Below are 18,202 nucleotides of genomic sequence, written 5' to 3' on the forward strand. Positions count from 1 at the left end.
TATTTTTAAGGCATCTTTGCTGTGCTTCATTTGATTGCTCTTTGTCCATTAGATGTTTATCTTGCTACTTCACAGCCAAAAAATGGTAATGTGAGAAGCATTTTTCCTTCTTTGTCTCCCCCATGCCCAGTGAAATTCACTTTACTTCAGAGTAGCACTCTGATCCATGCTGCTGTTCATAGTATCCTTTCTGTAGGAGAAAGCAATGCTAAACATTGGACTTGGAGCCAGAAGACCTGAGTTCATGTTCTGATTCTGCCCATTACTAGTTAGGTGTTCACACCTGCTGGGATTACTGTGAGGACCAAATGAGATAATATAATGTAAGACACTAGGGTAACTAAGTAATGCAGTGGATAGAGTGCCAGGCCAGGAGTCAGGAAGACTCAACTTTCTTGAGTTTAAATCTGGTCTCTGACACTTACTAGTTGTGTGACCCTAGGAAATTCACTTAACCCGGTTTGCCTTAGTTTCCTCATCTATAAAATGAGCTGGAGAAATAGGGTCACAAAGACTCAAACACAACTGAAATGACTAAACAACAACAACAAAATCTTAAAACTGTCTATAATCATTTGCTGTTATTATTATTATGCAGGTATGGATTAGAATGGAAGGTAGTGTTGAGCTTCAGAATCAGAAAGACCTGGGTTTGAATCTAGCAGGCTCTGACACAGAATGGTTTAGATAAGTTTAATGGCAAGTTTGATACTCCATTTGGTAGAATTTCCTTACTAGGCATTCCCTAACCTGAAGAAATTAATTGGTTCTATCAAAAAAAAAAAGTTTTTGTTTTGCACTAGCTGACCTCTTGTGTATTATAATGATAACAGATAGTATATATACGGCACCTTCAGATTTGTGTATGTATTATCTCATTTGATATTCAAAACAATCCTATGAGGTAGGTACTGTTATTACTCCCTTTTTCTTGAAGCTGAGTGACTTGCCTAGGGTCACATTACCAGTGTCTTTGGAAGGATTCAAACTCAGATCTTCCTTATTCTAAGTCCAACAACTCTATCTGCTATGCCCTGTAGGTGCTTCTTTCTCTTCCAGTTCTGAGATTCTGTAATTCTTATCTATATATCTAGATCTAGATCTAGATATATAGATATATAAAATGAAGAAAAAACTGGTACTATGTCCCTCACATTATTGTGAATATCAGATGATATAACAGCACCTGTCTCCCAGGCTTGCTGAAGAAATCAAATGAGACAATATTTGTAAAGCAGTTAACACAGTGCCTGTCACATGGTAAATGCTTACCAGAGGCTATTGTCTTCCTTCCTAATGTATATAAACATGCTATAGCTATAAATACTTTACAAATGCAAGCTATTATTTTTAGTTGCCTGTGCATTTTAGGTATAGATATCCATCCTTAAAGATCTTCATATCGAGTCATTAATAAATCAATAAATATTTGTTAAGCTACTATATGCAGGGTACTGTGGTGAAATGAGAGGGATACAAATATAAATAAAAACACAGTCCTTGCCTTCAAGGAGCTTACAATCTAGTAGTAGAAGAAAACACACAAAAAGAAACTCAAAATGGGGATGGGTACAAGATGGAGAGTTCCAGAGACATCCAAAAGTAGTATAGCTGGGGAGAAAAACTGAGTCTCCTCTTTAATTCGAGGCCCTAGAACTCATAGCCCTGACCTCCAGGCATAGAGTGCAGTCAGAAAAGCAGAGGGTACTGATAAGATGTGAGTTCTAGGCAGATTCAATCTTGCGACATAATGAGTTTTCCCAATGATAAGTTTCCATCTTTATCTCTTCAGTGTTACCTCTCCCCTCTAGCCATGGACATCCATGTCCTTTGCTCTGATCTGCAGGAGAGAGTGAGGCTGATGCCTCACTTAAATCCAATTCATTTGTAAGTCAAGACATCATCCTCCTAATGTCATTGGTCCTCTTCAAAAATGAAGGACAACAACAATAAGCATGGGGCTGCAGTGCCCTGAGATCTGTCTAGAGTAATACATACATACATACATACACACATATACACATATACATATACATATACATATACACACACATATATACATACATATAAACTTCCTGGCTAATAGACTGATCAGTCTTATTGCTGACACTCACAGCCTGCTTCCCCCACACTTTGCATGTCTTCTAGTCACTCTGTCTGTCATTTCAAGATCTTCTGAATCCTATCTGCCTAACTTATGACCACTCCTCTGTCCCATTTTTCCATATTTTTTACTCCTTTGTCCCATCCTTCCATATTTTATCCTTCTCTTTTTTTGGGGGGCGGGGGTGGAGCGGAATCCTTCTCATTCCCGTTTGCCTGTCTGGTTTTTAATATACTCCTTGACATGACTTATGTTATTTATAGAGAATGATCACATATATTTGTCACAATTTAGAAAGTGCTTCCTATGTGTCCCTTCTTATGTAAGGGAGGGGATATGGGTGGGGATAGGTTCTCTATTTCCCTGCTTCCCTTTCCCTTTCCCAAGTTCAGGGAGGACCCAGAATGCAAACACAAAGTGTAAAGTAGACATTAAGGAATTTTCCTAAAACCCCACAAAAGTAGAGCCACACATGATAAGGTTTTTGTTATGTAAACAAAATGTGTTTACCCCCTGAGAACCCTTTATGAGGTGTGAATTTCTCTGATTGAATCAAGAAGGAAACAACTCCTGGTTTATAGAGAAAATCAGTGATAGCCTTTGGGCCTATATGTAAAAATAGCAAGCCAGTTCTGGAGTTTAGGATTCCACGATAGAGAGAGCTTGGTGGTGGCAGCTTCCTAAAGGGGAGAAGGAAAGAACTTTTTTTTTCCTTTCCCTTCCATCAACCATGATATTGGAGCTACTAAGACCAGTAGTAGATAATACATTCAGCCTGGAGCAGAGATACACACACACCTGAGACCTGATAGTGAGAGGTAGCCACAGGAGGGATAAAGCTTTAAAGAATGTGACCTTGCATCAAGAAAAGTGCCTCCCCTGTTGGACTCCAGAAAAGGGAGCCAAACTGAGAACCCAGCTAAATATCACCTCCACCAGAAAGCATCACTCAAGGGGAGCTGGGTGACTATTTTACAAAAAAAGAAAGGATTCTAGCAGTGGGAGTTGTGAATTATCCTTTGTCATACATGTATCTAATATGGGTGCCTCACTACCATTATAAAAAAAGTGTAAGCCCTCTCTTCCAGTGACCACTAAGTGTTTGTGGGAGAATAAAGTTCAGATTGGGGGGGGGGGGATTGGAGGGAAATGTTTTAGACCAAAGTTTCTTTTTTTGTTTGTTTTTTGTTTTTTTCAGGGACAGTAAGGGTTAAGTGACTTGCCCAGGTAGACTAAAGTTTCTTAAACTGTGGGTTGCAATGCCATATGGGGTCATGTAACTGAGTGTGGAGATCACGAAAATTTTGGCAACAGTAAAAGGTTATACCTATTTTATATACCTATATACCTCCAGGTCATGTAAAAATTTCTTAGGTGAAAAGGGGTGGTGAGTGGAAAACTTTTAAGAAGCCCTGCTTTAGACCAAGTATTCTTATGTCTTCTTAGTAAATACCTTTGCTAATAGTTACTTCAGGTTGCTTTGCTGGCTAATTATTCATGGGAAGCATCAGATTTAAAAAGACAGTTTTAGAGGCTTATCCCTCGTATGAGATTAGCAGTCGTTTGGTGAATGTGAATATGCCCATATGAATGCAGGTTGGTTGTGTAAGCCAGGAGTGCCACACCTGGTTGCAGTTTATGCCATGTACTTGTCTAAACCCACTGCCACATCGGTATTTAGCTAAGCCAGGAGAAGGGTGAGGAAGGGGCAGAAGGAGAGGGTGTAGATCGTGGTCTTTTTCCCCAAAGCAAATTATCTTTCTGAAAGCACCATGCTCCTTCCCCAGCCTTATTTTCCAGATCCCACTTGGACTCCCCTGGCTTCTTATTTGCTGCTTGTAAATTTAAAGGAGAGTTTCCTGCTGAGCCTCTGGATTCAGTACTTCAGGGCTTGTCAATTTTCTTGGCTTTGAACTTTGAACTTGCTTTGATCTGTTGATTCTCTGCCCCTGATTTTGTACCCACATCAGGCAGGCTTTTAATCCATGTAGTCACATCCCCTACCTCCATTCCCAGTGCCCTTGACTCTCTTACAGTTTGATGGATTAGCACAGCCAGCTAATGACCTGCTAATCTTCTAAATTCCCTGCACAATACACTAGCTTTTCAGGACCTTTTTGCACACTCCAGATGCATTGTTGAGGTTGTTCAGTCATTTCAGTTGGGTCCAACTCTTTGTGACCCTCTTTGGGGTTTTCTCAGCAGAGATTCTGGATTGAATTATCATTTCCTTCTTCAGCTAATTTTTATAGATGAAGAAACTAAGGCAACCAGGGTTAAGTTACTTGCCCAGGGTCACACAGCTAGTAGGTATCTGAGGTCAGATTTGAACTCAATAAGAGGAGTCTTCCTGACTTCAGAACCAGTGCTCTTATCTACCGTGCCACCTAGCTGCCCCCAGATTCACTGTACCACTAACATATTCTCATATCCAGTAGGTTCCCTTGTGCCCTCTCTATCTTACCTTCCAGCCATGCAATATAACAGAGGGCACATGAGCTCTCAAGTTAGGGTTCCTGGATTCAAATCCCACCTCTGATATTTAATAGCTGTTCAACCTTGGGCAAATCACTTAGCATCCCTAAGCCTCAGTTTCCTTAACTGGAAAATGAAAGGATCAGACTAGATGACCTCCGAAGCCCAGCTCTAGCTGGAGGATGCTGTGATTCTTATCTCAGCCCTTCCCTTTGCACCCACATCTCTCTGCCTGTGGGTTGACTGTGTCAATGTCACTGTCTGTGTGATAATATGGACATTAATCGACACTGGTTACATTAATGGCTGATGATGAAAACGGTAGTAGGCCTCATTGCTGTAAAGATGATTAAATAACAGCTTAGCTTTGGAAATTTTGATTTTCCTTCCTGCTGTCATGATTACCATCCCTGTCAGTCTTTAAAATCATAATCTTGCTTTCTTGACCTGAATTTCTGCCTACATTTCCAGTTGTGCATCGCTGCACACAGCTGCATCCAAGGTAGCCGACCAAAGTGAATTTTATTTCTCTGTCAGTGATGATCCTTTTACTTGCCTGTGTAATTGGATGGGTAGAGATTGGTATGTGACTTATCACTGTGCAATCTTATTGTAAGCCAATAATTCTATGGCATTTTTGTAAAGCTTTTCTGGTGCGTGTGTGCTTCTAAGAACTCCTGAGGCAGCATATTGTAGTGAAAAGAGCAACAGACTCAGAGCCAGGAGGCCTGAAATCGGGGCCTAACCCTCCCACTCACCAGCTCTGAGCTCTCTGAACCCTCATGGTCCTCATCTAAAAAATGGTTGTATTGAAATAGATATCTCCACTTCACTTCCATCCCCAAAGTTCTGTGATTCTGAAACGGAGTAAAGCTTCACAGTGGAGGGGTTTGGGAGAAGTTTTGTAGAGAGGCAGAAATTCACCTTCCCATTGCTTCTATTTCTGTTCCCTCATTGCATCTTTAGTCCTATCAGAAAAGGAGCATGTAGGAAGGCCCTCTATGAGGAAAGGAGCATAATACTAAGCGTTGCACTCAATTCTATTGATTACTACTAGTAATGATGATTAGTGGTCAGAATGGAATTGACAAAGAGCAAGGAGTCCGATTTGTGTTTTCTGTCTTTAATGCAATTGTTTGAAGATAATGGTGAAATTCTCTGAGCAATCACATTAAGATACCAGAGAGCTGATCCCACCAACTTTTCCCAAAGTTTTTACAGGCAAAGGCAAAGATAAACTTGAGGCTGGCTTTCTCTCTTGCTCTTTTTCTCTAGTCATTATTAACTGTTTCCTATGTGTTAGAGCCAGTCTGAGTAGATTCAGTAACAATCATAATAGTTGGCATATCATTCTATTTGTATAGTAGTTTACAAAGCAATTTTTTGCATGATATTTCATGCAAGCTGTATAACCATCCTGAGAAGTAGACAAGGCACGGAACTTCATTCTACTTAGATAATTTCAAATAGTTTAAGTGACTTGCCCAAAGTAACATCATAATAATAGTTGCTAACATTTATATAATGCTTACTATGTGCCAGGCACTGTGCTAAGTGTTTTACAATTATTATCTCGTCTGATCCTTATAACAACCCCTAAGAGGTAGGTGCTATTATCATCCCCATTTTTCACATGAGAAAACTAAGGCAAACAGACCAGCCCAGAGTCAAATAGCTAGTAAGTGTCTAAGGCCATATTTGGACTCAGGACTTCAAAACTCCAGGCACAGACATGAAAAGTAGGACTCAAATCCAGGTCTGAACAACTGTGAGTGCAGTACTATCTCTATGTAGCACACATTTTGTGCTGTGATTTGGAAAATTATTCAAATTAAGAATGATTGAAATACCATACTGGAAATTCTGGTAATCTTCCCTTCATTCACATATATGTTGTGATGATACAAGGGATAGTGTATATGGAACATGTTCACTTTCCCCAAAAGAATGGAATTATATTTTTTCTGTTCTTTCTCTTCTCTTTCCTCAACCTCTTATTCTTTTTTTAAACATAAAAGTATTTTATTCTTTTCCAGTTACGTGTAAAGATAATCTTCAACATTTATCTTCGTAAGATTTTTAGTTCCAAATTTTTCTCTCTCCTTCCCTTTCTTCCCTCCTCACCAAGACAGAAAGCAATCTGATATAGGTTGTATATATACAGTCACATTAAACCTATTTCTGCATTAGTCATGTTATAAAAGGAGAATCAGAACAAAAGGGAAAAACCTCAACAACCAAAAAAGTGGAAACAGTATGGTTCAATCTGCATTCAGAATCCACAGTTCTTTTTTGTGGATGTGGAGAACATTTTCCATCATGATCAACCTCTTATTCTATACTGACGCTATGATTTCTGTTTTTGAGAAACCTTTCCCATAGTTAGCCAGGCATTAATGAAATCTTGAGCACTTTTTCTAGGTCCTAAATATACACCCTTTATTTAAATAATTTCTTTTCATTCTTTCATTTTCCACATAATTTCTAGAATTTAGGAATTCCCAAACATTCCTGCGATGGCCCTTTGCCTTTCTCTCTGCTTCTAATCCTTTCCCTGGGGAAGCTGTTTCCTGTTCTCTTCAGCTAGGTCATTAGAAGCCCAGACCACATTTTTTTAAAAATAACTTAATAAAAAAAAATCCTTTACTGCCTCTTCCCACTGATAACTTGCTTAATATTAGCCTTTGGACCACTGACCTGGTTATTTAAACTATGTTTTTCTCAAAGGAAAAAAATTTAAGTCCTACTTAGTCTTCCCCTGACATGGTACTTTCCATTCCCCATCTCCCCTCAAAAGAAAACCTTAATGACAACAATTTTTCTTTTTAAAGTCTTAAGTACTTTTCTGGCAATAGGAATAGAAATCTATTTCTTTTAATTAAAAAAAATAAACAACACCAAATATCCATTCTATAATTCAGCCCTGTCACATTACAGATTTTTTTTGAACTTTCAATATAAGATTAAAAAAAAAATCTGTATTTGGCAGCCTGGAAAGCTACTGGTATTAAGAAAAATGATTCCTGAGAATACACCCAGTATAGAGTTTAGTACATTGTCGGGACTCAGTAAATGTTCTCATTTGTAGTGATTCATTAATTCCATCGTGGATAAAAAACTAAGGAGTGTTATACCCAGGAGCTGCTCTTTCTCCTGCAACATTCAATCCTGTTTTCTGTTTTTTGTTTCTGAACACACCCACGGTGTCCGGGTTCCCAATAACCATTGTGGGACATTTAGTAAAAATTATAATTTTAAATTTCTTTACTGTTGTTTTGGGATCTTGTGATTTTGTTCATTTTTGTAAAAGGATTAATATAATATAAGTCATATCATTATCTGAGATGACTTATTCACTTTGTAGTTAAGTGTTTCTACAATGTCCTTCTTGCAGTGAATAGGCAAGAGCTTTCCTGTATGGACAAAAGAAAGGCAATTTTCTTCATGAGGTGGCTAATAAAAGTAATCAAGATTAAATCCATGTATTCAGTTTTAGTATGAAATTAAAAGTTCATTCACTTCCTGACCTAAACTCCTCAGCCAATGTCAAATAATACATTTCCAATTTGACTTATTATTTGACTTTAAGATTTTGATAAATTCTGATGTTAGGATGAAAGATTGGCATTAATTTTCCATTATGGAAATCAGTCTATAGGTTCTGGCCAATAAGGTGAGTAATTAGTGATGATCTTCCACCATTTTTTTACATAGTTTCCAGCCCTCTCCTTTCCTGCACTGAACACAGTGTTCTATATTTTCATGTTCTTCTAGCATCCTCACAGTAAAAACTCTGGAAATTTAGAAAACTTCCTGGAAGTTGTGCTACATAGAATTCTATTTCCAGTGTTGCAATTTGTTCTAAATGAACTAGAAGAGATTAAAAGGAGCAGTTAAATCCAAAGCTTCAGTTGTGCACAGGAATACTCTATGCTCAGTATAAACATCCATTCACTCCTGCTCTCAGCTCTTCCTGTTGCATCATCACTTGGATGCTGAATAGTTCTTTATCTATCCTTTGATATCTTATTCTGCAGTAATGTTGTTTGGTTTGTAATGTAACCACTTCAAGGAAGGGGACTCTGTTTATTAAGCTTTTCTTTGTATTATGAACTGCATGGCACCAAGTGTATTTAGGCATTTAGGCTGTTTGATAACAATGGTGATAAATGAAAACTCATTTATATGTTTATTGCCAGCTCATTCATTAAAGGTGACAGCTCTATCAGAAGTGTACCCCATTCTCCTTTTCTATTATGTCCCTCTATGAATCCTCTGCCATAATATAACTAGTCAGTATCATCTGCCCCAAACCCTTGTGTATTCTCACCATCATACCTTTGCTCACTACTACTATTACTAATACTACTAGTTTCATTACAAATATTACCATTACTAATCCTCCCTCAAATTTCAAGTCATTGTTCATGCTATAAGATGGTGACAATGGCAAAATAAGGGACTGCCAATCAGGGACATAATGTGTCATTAAACCATCACAATAGTTATAAAGGCTTGGCAGGACCTTGAAACACTAATGAATTGGGCTCTGTTGACTCTACTGATTGGTCAGCAATCCCCACAGTGTGATGTAACTGCATAAAGTTGCAGACTGATGCGACTTGAAACTATTGTGATGACCAACTTAACATGGAGAGAGACGGCCAGATGGTGCTCCTTTGTCTCCTAGTACTACAAGAAGACAAGACACTGCAACAAATCAGGCCTACCAATATGCTTCACCTACAGCAAATGATTCAGAGCAGATAGTGGTAGCCAGTAAGGCAGGCAATATACAAGTGTGCATGGCATGGCCTATCGATATTAATGCTTTCATTATATTCCAGTACTATTTCATAATAAAATTTGAAACTTCTCAACAGCTATAGGCAAGGGTTGTTTTTGTTTTTTTAAATCAATAGTACACTAGGCTCCATGGCACACAGAAACATATTGCTAATCAGTAGAAGGTAGTCAACAACAATGACAAACAACCACATCCCAAAGATGAGATTAAACAAAATAAGATATGAAATTGGGAAGCTGAAAAAATCAAAGACCCGGAAGTCATTGAAAACATTCACTTTAAAGCAAACTGCAGAAATGCTACCTAAAAACCAAACAGAAGACAACAATAGCACCAGTCTCAAATGATTTTGAAAAGGAGATGAGCACACTGAGATGGAAATTCTGAAAAGCTTCTTTTGAGTTTAAAGAAATGAATCCAAGTAGCAGAATAATTATGTCCGAATGGAGTAATTTTGAAGAGCTAATGGTGCCTGCTATAACTAATATGAATGAATACATTCTCCTTTAATGTAAAAGAGCAAAAAATATTTCAGCACCGCCATATTTCAACCACTGCCACAGTAAGAACTATATGAAGAAAGGTAGGGGTATCAAAGAATGCCCCCTAAGGGTAGGCATCAGATATCACAGCAGAAGTGACTTGCAAGAACTATTCAAAATCTTGAATTTTGAAAGCAATTTGAAGATTACATCAATATCTAGTTAGTATATGCAGTAGAAAACTTGAACACCACATTGCCCAACTCAATGGAACCAAAAAAAAGAAATGTGCAAGAAGGAATCCAGTAAATAGAAGCATATAAAAAGTCTTGTTTTCCTTAGACACTAACTAATAACAAAAGATTAATATGATAGGAGTCAAAACATCACAAAGAAAAAAATGATAATGATTCAGCATCAGTCAAAATATTGACTATACAGGCTGGAAAAGTAAAGAAAAAAGAGGTAAGGGAGAATCTCTGCAGTAAGAGGAGGTGAAGAATGTCTCATCATCTCTGGTCAGAAATCCAACAAAGTGAAACTACAAAATGAATCAATAGAGATCAAATTGGATCAAAAAAGGAATTTCACACACTGTTAATAAAATAGATACTAGAACAGTTAAGGGAAGGTGATGACTGAAACTAAAGCTTCCCTGCAAAAATGAACATCATTAAGTCAAGATAAGATCTATAATTATTGGCTCAAGTTCTTTACAGTGATACATGCATTATTAATAAGATCCTTTACTAAGTTCCTCTAAGATAAAAGCCTGAGCCTATATTTCTGTCATTCAGTAAGCATTTGTTAAGTGTCAACTCTGGACCAGGCAGTGCAGTAAGTGCTAGGGATAAAAAGAAAGGCAAGAGACAATCCCTGCCCTCAAGGAGTTCATAGTTTAACGGGGGAGACAACATGCAAACAAATATATATATATAACAAGCTATTTTCAGGAAAAACAACAAATAACAGAAGGAAAGCACTAAAATTAAGAAAGAATGGAAAAGGGGGCAGCTAGATGGCACAGTGGTTAAAGCACTGGCCCTGGATTCAGGAGTACCTGAGTTCAAATCCGACCTCAGACACTTGACACTTACTAGCTGTGTGACAATGGGCAAGTCACTTAACCCCCATTGCCTGCAAAAAAAAAAAAGAAAGAAAGAAAGAATGGGAAAGTCTTCCTGTTGAAGGTGTAATTTAAAGGAATCTAGGAAAATCAGGAGGCAGAGAGGAGGGTAGGCTGCCAGGCATGAGGACTAGCCAGAGAAAATGCCTGTAGCCAAGAGATGGAGTGGAGAGATCTTACAAAGGTGAAATCAACAGGCCTTTGCAAAAGATTGGACATAAGGGGTGAAATATAGTGAGAAGTTGAAGCTGACAGGTAAGTTGGGAGCCTGGGGGACTGGGAGGATAGTGGTGCCCTCCACAGTAACAGGAAAGCTTTTTTTAACAGAAGATTTCATATATCTATCATCAAAAGATAACAACACTGGTCACGGTCCAAATATAGGTCAGTTATGTGTTTATATGCTCTATACAAAGCATTCATAGCTTGCAAAAAAAAAATCTCTAAACACCAGAAAACATACTTGTTGAAAAGCAAAAAAGATATGCTAAAAAGTCTCAGGGGTATAAAGAGCAACTTACTGAGTTGATAATTATTGAATGAGCTGCCCCAAACTGGAATAACACTTAAACTAACTTTGTTGATTATCACAAAGCATTTGCCTCAGTTCTTCATTCATGGTTTACTTATTTATTGCAAATATATAAAATGGAACCCAAGTATATTGAAAATCCCAGGATATTTGATGTTCACATAGAAAACCGTTCTCTATTTAAAATGTTCCACTAACACAAAAATGTCAAGAACAATTATTATAAAATGAGACATTTTCCAGGAAAACAATTTAATCTCATTATGGTTCTGCCTAGCCTTACATCCATTATACTTGATCCTAAATAGAACTAAGTATGGCTTCCAACAAAGATGAAGTTAACCCAAAACATCTTAATCATTTGATATACTCAAACAACATCAAGCTATATGACCCTACCAAAAACAGTTTAAACAGTTCCTTCATCTCATAGACTCTTTCTCCAATGACATCAAAATGTCATTTAGACTTGATAAGTGTAAAATTATTAAGGTACACTAAGGAAAGATAGATACAAAAATTCCAAGTTTAAATTCAGAGGTCACATTGAATGATCAAATGAAGGAATATCTACAAATATCTTGGTCCTCAAGCAAGATACATCAAATATAAAGATCACAAACATATTCCCTGGAATTTTAAAGATCAAAGCTAAATAGGAAAAGTTTATTTAAAGCTACTAGCACTTTCGTGACACCTATCTTAACATAATCTTTTGGAATTACACAGTTGATCATTCCAGCCTATATGGAAAATTTTAACAAATATCTGTACAGTATTAACACAAGGCCCATTATTTCAAGGAAGCATTAGAAAAGTCATTAAATCCATTATCATTCCTTGACAAAAAGGAGAAAAGGAAATTATTAATATTCTTTTTTTAATAATAAACATTTTTATTTATAGTTTTGTATTCCAAATTTTATCCCTCTTTCCCCTTCTCCCTCCCTGAGGTGACAATCATATATGGGTTAGACATGTATTATTATGTAAAACATTACCATATTTGTCATTTTGTACAAGAAAACTTGATTAAAAGAAAAAAATGAAAGTGAAAAATAGCTTGCTTCAGTCTGTGTTCAGTCAATCTCTGTTCTTTCTTTGGAGGTGGATAGTATGTTTCATCAATAGTCCTTTGGGATTGTCTTGTATCATTGTATTGTTGAGAATAGTCAAGTCATTCACAGTTCTTCATCAAACAATATTACTGTCTCTGTGTACATTGTTCTCTTGGTTCTGCTCATTTCTCAATATATCATTTCATACATGTCTTTCCAGGCCTTTCTGAAGTCATCCTGCTTTTCATTTCTTATAGCACAAGAATATTCTATCACCATCATATACCACAGTTTGTTTAGCCATTCTCCAACTGATGGGCATTCCTTTGATTTCCAATTCTTAGCCACCACAAAAAGAGCTGCTATAAATATTTTTGTACAAATAGGTCTTTTTCTCTTTTGGGGGATGTATTTGGGATATAAACCTAGCAGTGGTATTGCTGGATCAAAGGGTATGCACAATTCTATAGCCCTTTGGGCCTAGTTCCAAATTGCTCTCCAGAATGGTTGGATCTTTTCACAACTCCACCAACAGTGGATTAGCATCCCAGCTTTCCCATATCCCCTCCAACATCCAATAATTTCTGTTTTTGTTATATTTGCCAACTAACTTTCTTAAAGCAATACTTTTGAAATAAGCAGATATCACTTCACCAAGCAATAATAAGGTGTCACCTTATTATTGATTTTATGATAATGCCTTATAAGGTATAATGCCTCCTAAAAGGTATAAAGCTTTGGATTGGTTGAATATAACTAAAAGTGGTTTGCCTCGGGATAGAGCCTGATTCACTAAGATCCAAGAATGGACTCAAAGGGTCCTCTTTGGGTAATAACCACATGAACTCAGCTAACAATGAGTTGACAAAGAAGTGTGAAATAAAGAGCAGTCATGCAGATTTGTTTGTGGTAACAGGTTTATGGTAGGGATTTAGGAACAGGCCATTGCCACCAGAAATTATAGAAGGGTTATTCATAAGAAGCTTAAATCAAATGATCAATGTAGATTATTCAAGGAAACAGTAAGAGACTTTGTAACATATCACAAGCTTTAAAAATTTAGCACCTTTTGAATATTTAACCTCTGGAATACATCAGCTCTTGACTGGAATTACACAAAAAAATCTAACTATGACAGAAAACTAATTCTCATACTACAAATACAGATTGCAAAATATCTTGGAGAACTTAACCAGTAAACTATATTGAAGCTGGTCATTATCACAGACCGAACTCTTTTTTGCAACCACCTAGATAAGATATTGACTAATGAAAACTTGAAATTAATGTACTTCATAGAAGCTACCATTACAAAATAAAATCTCTAAGCTTCATAGAAAAAAATGATTGCAAAATAGAAAGAGCAGAAGATATCAAAATCATATGGGAACAGGATGAGATTGATATTCTTCTATCCCATCTGCTCCTGGACTTGAGGAGATAATAGTGTCAGAGAATCAACAGAAAATGAATTTATATTCTAATACATTTATTCACTTACAAAAAGCAGTTATTTTATCTACCAGGGTGTATAACAGTCTATAGCATATTAAATACAAAAGATAAACAGAACATCAACTTGTCACAAGAGTTTTTTCTAACTAAATTCTGTTGAACAAGAATGAAATAATAACAGCAATAAACAATTACATACATCTAATCTGTTGCCAAGTCTTGTCATTTATACCTTGACATAAGCTTTCATATACATTCTCTTCTCTCTACTTACACGGCAACCACTTTGTGCAATTGATCATCCACTCAACTGCCAAAGTGATCCTTCTAAAATATAAGTCTGACCATGCCATCTCCTATTCAGTAAACTCCCATGAATCACTATTAACCTGCACCCCCCCCCCAGTCAATCAAATGTAAAATGCTGTCCTTGGAATTTAAAGCCCTTCACAACCTCAACCCCTTCCTATCTTTCCAGTCTTCTTAGATTATACTCCCTTGAGCATACTCTATGATCCAGCCAAACTTTCCATTTTGTTGTTCCTCAGACTGGACATTTCATCTACAAACTCCATACCTTTTTACTGGCTATTCCCCATGACTAAACTGATTTCCCTCCCCATTTCTGACCTTTAGTTTCCCTGACATCCTTCAAGGTCAAGTTCAAATCCTACATTCTCCAGGAACCCTTTCCTAGTCTCACATCCTTCCTTCTCCCTTCCAAGATTATTTTTTATCTACTACCTATATATCTTGTATGTACCTATTTATTTGCATCTGTCTCCCACATTATAATATAATCTCCTTGAGGGTAGGGACCATGTTTTTTTCATTTCTTTGTATCCTTAGCACATATCTCAGTGCATGGCACATAGTAAGCTCTTAATAAATGTTTATTGACTGACATGAATACTTTCATTACACATTAGTATTATACCATAACAAAATTGAAAATAGATTTTCCCAGTTATAGACAAAGTTTTCATATTACTTTTTGTCAAGGGTGTTCTCAGTTCCAAATCACAACATATTGCCAACTCTTTGAGAAAATTAAAAAGCAAAATAACTTCATTCTCAAGCCTAGAGTAAGTAAAAGAACAGATGAAGTGAAGTTGCCACTAAAATCTTAGGAGGGGAAAGTAAAGACTGACATCATTAAAAAATATCAGCAATAAAAGTAATAATGATGTATATTCATGTAGTGCTTTAAGGAGAAAATTATAATTCTTTACAAAACCTTTAACATACATTCTTTTATTTGATCACTGCAAGTGTTGTCCCTGTCTTATTCACGTATAGACAAATCTTACCCATCCTTCAAGGACCAAGGACTCTTCCCCTACACTTCCCTAGGAAGTCTTTCTAGATCACCTCAAACTAGAGTGAACTCTCCTCCAAATTCATAGTAGTCATTGTCAAAACTACTCATTGGTAATTAATGGAGAAGGTATAACCTGACTCAAAGACTTATGTTATGATAGTATCTGATAACAATCTACTGTGAAGGCATTTTGTTTTAGCTAAGGTCCAAAAGATGCAAAAAAAAAAAATTAACAGAAATCTATTTTCTCTCCTTTCCACTCAACTGCAAAAAATAAGAGAAAAACAAATTTCTTATAACAAATATGCATAGTCAAGCAAAACAAATTACCCTAATGGTTCTATGCAAAAAAATGTGTGTGTCCCGTTCTGTACTCTAAGTCCATCAGTGCAGCAATATTCCTTCTCCCCAGGCAATTTTTCATGAAAGGTGTGAGATAAAAGCAAAACACTGAGGTTTTAAACATGGGAGACCGGGTGGATAGATTTGACACTGACAGAAATTGTGAAATCAAAAAAAAAGGAAGAGGTGTTGATGAAGAGATTGTAAGCTATATTTTGGACAAGTATAATTTGAGAGGATGCTGTTAGCACAATCAGGGAGAGATGGCCTGTGGATGGCTGGAAAAGAAATACTGCAGCAGAGATGTCTCAGGTGGAAGTATAGTTTGCAGCCTCTTCTGCATAGGATATCTGAAATGTGGGAGGGAATGAGATCAAAAGTAGGTGAGAATGGAGAGAAAGAAAAGAACTTAGAGTATGTGGAGAATATCTCTATCAGGGAGCCAGAAATAGGACAAAGATCTAGAGGAGTGGATACTTGGGAAGCTAACCAGAGCATCTGTGAAGACAACAAATAATAGAGAGAAGGTTGTAGTGGTCACAGCGTTAAAAGGTGCAGAAAGGTCAGGAAGGAAAGGATTAGGAAAGATGCTATTGAATTTGGTGAATAGGAAGTAACTGGTAACCTTTCAGAAAGCTGTTTCTGGATTGTGATGTTGATAGAATCCTGATTACGAATAGTTGAGAAAAGATCATATGGTGAGAATATGGTGATATAGAATGTAGATTAGCTTTTCAAGAAATTTCATGCCAAAAGTGGGGAAAGAGATGAGATAGAACTCAGACATGGTAGAAAATGGGTTTCCCCTATTCAAGGGACTCCATGGGTCCACACTCCTAAAACCAGGACTTTCCAGCCCCTATCAGTGTATTTACTTTTAATAGCCAACCAATACGTAGGTGGCTGAAAACAAAATCCTTGACTGAGAAGGCATCATAAGAACAAGAGTAACCAAACCGAACCCCCCACCCCGAACCTGAGGTGCTCTTTGTCACAACTAAACGAGGTGTCAACAGGAAGTATGGAGACATACACAGAGCACACTAATAAAGAAGCACATGCAGGGGAACACATTTGGCTCAGAAAACTCACATCTTGAGCACTGAAAGGCCTCCAACATCCTTTCCCTCTTCATGGTATCTTTGTTCTGCTGCCCCTGACCATAGCTCCTCTGATAGGCAGTTCACTCCAGAGGATTCTCTGCCTCTATTCCCTTCCACAGTTCAATTCCCATGACCAGGGTTGGCTTTCAGAACCGTGTCTCTTGCCTTCACTCATTGGACATGTGAGCGCTGTGTCTCCTACTGTGTTCTCCAGTTCCTATTGGGTTGTTTCACTTGAAGAAGCTATGGCCAGCAGTGGGGAGGAAAAGGAGGGAGGCAGGAGAGAGAAATTTATTTCCTCCCAGAGAGGAAATTAATTGCTTTTCAAGAGCTATGTTCTTCTAAACTTCAAGAGGTCGCACTCCTCAAAGATGCCTTCTGCCTCAACTAGCCCCCTAGAGCATGGGTCCTGTTATTTAAAGGGCCATCAGAGGAATAGCAAAACCTTCAGAAAGCCACTGGCTAGTCATTCTCTACTTCCATCAAGCTTGACTGAATAATTTTTTTCACAGCTCCTTAAGTGTAGGTAATAACAGGTAAACTCTTATTTGTATTTCCTTTAAGACATCTCACTTTCTCTGTTACCTGCCCCTTACATTCAGTAATGTCATCAAATGGGCTGGGGAGTGGGGAAGGGGAAGGGGAAGGGTGTTTAGAATTAATTGATTGTGAATCCTAATCAACTCTTCCCCACCACCATTACAAGTATAATTGTCAAATTTTCTTTTAAGAATTATTTCGGGGCAGCTAGGTGGCACAATGGATAAAGCACCTACCCTAGATTCAGGAGTACCTGAGTTCAAATTCGGCCTCAGACACTTGACACTTACTAGCTGTGTGACCCTAGGCAAGTCACTTAACCCCCATTGCCCCACAAAAACAAAACAAAACAAAAATAATTATTTAATTCATTCATTCATTGCATTCAGGTTCTTAAAGTATAGTTGAGTTGATGCATGAAGGTCCTCTGCCCTCAATAAAGCTAAAAACATTTGAAAATTCATTCCCTTTAGGGAGAAGTCTACTGAGCACCCTTTGGGAGTAAATGGTATCAGATTATCAGCAAAGTTTTTGAAGTTCTTGCTTCAGGGAAGTTATAACTGACAGAAGACTAAGGGAAGTCTTCATGGAAGAGAGGGCATTTGAATCTGGTTTTAAAGGATAATTAACTGCACATGACCTAATTACAAATAGTTTGTGGTTTTCTCAAATTGTGCTAATAGTTGAGAAGGGATTCGTTTGTTAAAATTTTTAAGAAATCTACAGCTTCTTATTATGCACACTTTAGTCACCAAACTTTTTTTTTTATACTGTAAATACTGGAAAGGATTACATCGTCTGGATCATGTGCAGTCTCATCTATCACCAGCAAAATTGCCAATTATACTTCATGTCCT

General features: G+C 37.3%; 1 protein-coding gene across 1 annotated transcript in view; it reads left to right on the forward strand.

The window, feature by feature from the left end:
* DMD (dystrophin) overlaps positions 1–18,202 on the forward strand; it is a 2,325,391-nt gene that overhangs the window by 2,090,478 nt on the left and 216,711 nt on the right.

Source organism: Dromiciops gliroides, chromosome 3 (genome assembly GCF_019393635.1).
Source record: "Dromiciops gliroides isolate mDroGli1 chromosome 3, mDroGli1.pri, whole genome shotgun sequence".
Lineage (NCBI taxonomy): Eukaryota > Metazoa > Chordata > Mammalia > Microbiotheria > Microbiotheriidae > Dromiciops > Dromiciops gliroides.